General features: G+C 39.4%; 1 non-coding gene across 1 annotated transcript; it reads right to left on the reverse strand.

The window, feature by feature from the left end:
- Nucleotides 1-4607: 4607 nt before the first annotated feature.
- LOC114239054 (U6 spliceosomal RNA) lies at nt 4608-4714 on the reverse strand. Its single transcript, XR_003624253.1, has one exon. It is a non-coding gene; the product is annotated as a U6 spliceosomal RNA (small nuclear RNA).
- Nucleotides 4715-5332: the final 618 nt, after the last annotated feature.

Consider the following 5332-nt stretch of genomic DNA (forward strand, 5'->3'; position numbering starts at 1 on the left):
AGGTTGCCCACTCTCACCACTATTATTCAACATAGTTCTGGAAGTCCTAGCCACAGCAATCAGAGAAGACAAAGAAATAAAAGGAATCCAAATCGGAAAAGAAGAAGTAAAGCTGTCACTATTTGCAGATGACATGATACTATACATAGAGAATCCTAAAGATGCTACCAGAAAACTCCTAGAGCTAATCAATGAATTTGGTAAAGTAGCAGGATACAAAATTAATGCACAGAAATCTCTTGCATTTCTATACACTAATGACGAAAAATCTGAAAGTGAAATTAAGAAAACACTCCCATTTACCATTGCAACAAAAAGAATAAAATATCTAGGAATAAACCTACCTAAGGAGACAAAAGACCTGTATGCAGAAAATTATAAGACACTGATGAAAGAAATTAAAGATGATACAAATAGATGGAGAGATATACCATGTTCCTGGATTGGAAGAATCAACATTGTGAAAATGACTCTACTTCCCAAAGCAATCTACAGATTCAATGCAATCCCTATCAAACTACCACTGGCATTTTTCACAGAACTAGAACAAAAAATTTCACAATTTGTATGGAAACACAAAAGACCCCGAATAGCCAAAGCCATCTTGAGAACGAAAAATGGAGCTGGGGGAATCAGGCTCCCTGACTTCAGACTATATTACAAAGCTTCAGTAATCAAGACAGTTTGGTACTGGCACAAAAACAGAAATATAGATCAATGGAACAGGATAGAAAGCCCAGAGATAAACCCACACACATATGGTCAACTTATCTTTGATAAAGGAGGCAAGCATATACAGTGGAGAAAAGACAGCCTCTTCAATAAGTGGTGCTGGGAAAATTGGACAGGTACATGTAAAAGTATGAAATTAGAACACTCCCTGACACCATGCTCAAAAATAAACTCAAAATGTATTAAAGACCTAAGTGTAAGGGCAGACACTATCAAACTCTTAGAGGAAAACATAGGCAGAACACTCTATGACATACATCACAGCAAGATTCTTTTTGACCCAGCTCCCAGAGAAATGGAAATAAGAACACAAATAAACAAATGGGACCTAATGAAACTTAAAAGCTTTTGCACAGCAAAGGAAACCATAAACAAGACCAAAAGACAACCCTCAGAATGGGAGAAAATATTTGCAAATGAAGCAACTGACAAAGGATTAATCTCCAAGATTTACAAGCAGCTCATGCAGCTCAATAACAAAAAAACGAACAACCCAATCCAAAAATGGGCAGAAGATCTAAATAGACATTTCTCCAAAGAAGATATACAGATGGCCTACAGACACATGAAAGAATGCTCAACATCATTAATCATTAGAGAAATGCAAATCAAAACTACAATGAGATATCATCTCACACCGGTCAGAATGGCCATCATCAAAAAATCTAGAAACAATAAATGCTGGAGAGGGTGTGGAGGAAAGGGAACACTCTTGCACTGTTGGTGGGAATGTAAATTGATACAGCCACTATGGAGAACAGTATGGAGGTTCCTTAAAAAACTACAAATAGAACTACCATATGACCCAGCAATCCCACTACTGGGCATATACCCTGAGAAAACCATAGGTCAAAAAGAGTCATGTACCAAAATGTTCATTGCAGCTCTATTTACAATAGCCAGGACATGGAAGCAACCTAAATGTCCATCGACAGATGAATGGATGAAGAAGATGTGGCACATATATACAATGGAATATTACTCAGCCATCAAAAGAAATGAAATGGAGGTATTTGTAATGAGGTGGATGGAGTTAGAGTCTGTCATACAGAGTGAAGTAAGTCAGAAAGAGAAAAACAAATACAGTATGCTAACACATATATACGGAATCTAAGGGAAAAAAAAAAAAAGGCCATGAAGAACCTAGTGGCAAGACGGGAATAAAGACACAGACCTACTAGAGAATGGACTTGAGGATATGGGGAGGGGGTGGGGTGAGATGTGACAGGGTAAGAGAGTGTCATGGACATATATACACTACCAAATGTAAAATAGATAACTAGTGGGAAGCAGCCGCACAGCACAGGGAGATCAGCTCGGTGCTTTGTGACCACCTAGAGGGGTGGGATGGGGAGGGTGGGAGGGAGGGAGAAGCAAGAGGGAAGAGAAATGGGAACATATTGTATATGTATAACTGATTCACTTTGTTATAAAGCAGAAGCTAACACACTATTGTAAGGCAATTATACTTCAATAAAGATGTTTAAAAAAAAAAAACAAAAAACTTACCTAAAGCTGCATAGCATGTAAGATACAAACCAGCTTACATCTTTCCAAAAATTATGTCTTTAAACATTTAGTAGGACACATTTGTAAATTACTGATAACAATCTAAGATTTATTAAAAACAATAAAAATGTTAAAAAAAAAAAAAAAAAAGAATCCGCCTGTCAATGCAGGGGACATGGGTTCGAGCCCTGGTCCGGGAAGATCCCACATGTCGCAGAGCAACTAAGCCCATGCACCACAACTACTGAGCCTGCACTCTAGAGCCCACGAGCCACAACTGCATGCCACAACTACTGAAGCCCGTGCACCTAGAGCCCATGCTCTGCAATAAGAGAAGCCACCACAATGAGAAGCCCATGCACTGCAACAAAGGGTAACTAGAGAAAGTTACCATGCGCAGCAATGAAGACCCAACACAGCTAAACATAAATAAATAATTTTTTTAAAAAAAGGATGTTGCCTATAGCCTGCAATAAACAGGATAACTCATTCTCAAGGCTTTAGGCCTTTAAGAGTCCATTCACATATAGAGATAAAAAGTGGCAGAACAGAGAATAACATTTGTCTTGTTGGAGGTTTACAGGAACATCATGACCTGACCTACACGGACAGATGTAAGAACAAAGGATTCTGACACCAAGAAGTTTGTAACAACTGACCACGCCCCTCCCTCACCTTGCCTTTAAAAGTGCTTTGCTGAAACCCTTCGAGGAGTTTGGAGTTTGGAGGGCACAAGCCACTCATCTCCTTACATGGCCCTGCAATAAAACTTTCTCTGCTCCAAACTCTGACATTTCGGTTTGTTTGGCACTGTGCATCGGGTAACAAGACGCCATGAGAAACATGTCCTCATGAAAATGGTTTCCTTGTTTAATGGGTTCTATTTGTTTAAAATGAGGTAGTAGTGGGGACTTCCCTGGTGGTCCAGTGGCTGAGACTCCACACTCCCAACGCAGGGGGCCCAGGTTCGATCCCTGGTCAGGGAAGTAGATCCCACATGCATGCCGCAACTAAGAGTTCACATGCCGCAACTAAAGATTCTGTATGCTGCAACTAAAAAGATCCCACATTCCGCAACAAAGATCCTGTGTGCCACAACTAAGACCCGACACAGCCAAATAAACAAATACTTTAAAAAACAAAACGAAACAAAAAAGAAAATGGCTAAGGTGCAACTAGGGTGATTAGTGGAGCAGCAAGCCATACACTTTCACTCCAAGACGCCTGCGTGAATGTGCCACATAATTTACCATATTTGAATGGTTTAACGGTACAAAACAGAAAGTTTCCAAATTATTTTTATCAGGCAGATACACATTCTTTCAAAAGTCTGCCAAAGCTAGCACAATAGAAGAAAAAAACTACAGACCAAATTTAGTTATAAATATCCATGCAAATGTCTTAAAGTGTAGCAAGTGTATTCCAGTGTGCTTCCTGTGCCTGATGCTTAGGAGATGTAATGATTGACAAGTTGCAGTGCCTGTCCTCAAGTAGCCTAAATTTAGACTAGGGGATCAAGGTAGAAAAATGATTTTACTGCATAGTAGGGTAAGATAAGGACTATTGCAGATGACACATGTATTGCTAGGGGAGCTCAAAGGAAGGTACTTGGTAATATTTGGTCTGGGCATATGAATAACAACTTGGAAGAGCTGCTCTTCTGAGTTGAGTGGTGAAGAATCATGGCTAAGGGTCTCAGTTCTGCCTTTGTTCTGCCCAAGTCCAAATCCCAAGTCTGGGATTTAATTCTTATATGCTATTTAATTGGTCCATCTTCATATGTAAGCTCATCTTTAGAGTCTGGGTACCCTGAAGAATACAGGGTCATACTAGGTTATGCTTGTTGGAAGTGATCACTTTCCTTATGTAGTTGTAATAGATAGCAAACATGGCCACAATTCTTTGTAGCTCCTCCCATCAAGAAGCAGAATCTGTTTCCTTATCCCTTGCATCTGGGCTGGCTTTGCCATTGACTTCGGCTAGCAATGTGATGAAAATAGCAGTGTACCGGTTTCATCCCTGGTCTTTAAGAGGTCTTACATTTCCACTTACTGTTTTTTTCTTTTTTCTGTTTTGTTTTGTTTGTTTTGCTAAGACTTTTATCAATATTTATTTTTTAGTAGGATTACAGAGCTGGAAAGGGTCTTGGAGATCTTGTCCTCATTCTTTTTTTTTTTTAATTTTATATTGGAGTATAGGTGATTAACAACGTTGTGTTAGTTTCAGGTGTACAGCAAAGTGATTCAGTTATACATGTACATACATCTATTCTTTTTTGGATTCTTTTCCCATATAGGTTATTACAGAGTGTTGAATAGAGTCCCCTGTGCTATACAGTAGGTCCCTGTTGATTATCTATTTTATATAAAAATATGGAACGCTACACGAATTTGCCTGTCATCCTTGCACAGGGGCCATGGTAATCTTCCCTGGATGGTTCCAATTTCAGTACATGTGCTGCTGAAGAAAGCACTTGTCCTCATTCTTTTAAACTTCCGAGAATCTTCTTCTGAATTATAACCAATGCTCTTATGACACTTGCACACACACACCTCCCAGCCATAGTTTGGTGCAGGCTTTGGTAAATTTCTGGAACTATCCAGCCTTCCCTTTCTTGGCAGAGAAACTCACCCACTTTTTAAAAAGATTTATATGTTATTGAGGCACGTAAGTTTCATGTGTACAACATTATATTTCTACCTCTCTATATCCGACAGCTTGCTCTCCGCCAAAAATTGTTTCCATCCATCATCCTACAGTTGATACCCTTTACTTTTTGCCCTACCTCACTCCCCTCCCCCTCTGGTAACCACTACTCTGTTCTCTGTATTTATGTGTCTGTTTTGGTTTGGATTGTTCATTAATTTTCTTTGTTTTTTTATATTCCCTACATGTGTGAAGTCATATGGTATTTGTCTTTCTCTGTCTGACTTATTCCACCTAGCATGATGCCCTCAAGGTCCATCCATGTTGTCACATATGACAAGCTTTCATCTTTTGTTTTCTTTTTTGGTGTCTGTTTACTCACTGTTGATGGAGCCGCATGCACAAGCTTGCACCATCCTGCTGGAGGATGAGACTGGGTGGAGAG

Source organism: Balaenoptera acutorostrata, chromosome 10 (genome assembly GCF_949987535.1).
Source record: "Balaenoptera acutorostrata chromosome 10, mBalAcu1.1, whole genome shotgun sequence".
NCBI classification, from domain to species: Eukaryota; Metazoa; Chordata; class Mammalia; order Artiodactyla; family Balaenopteridae; genus Balaenoptera; species Balaenoptera acutorostrata.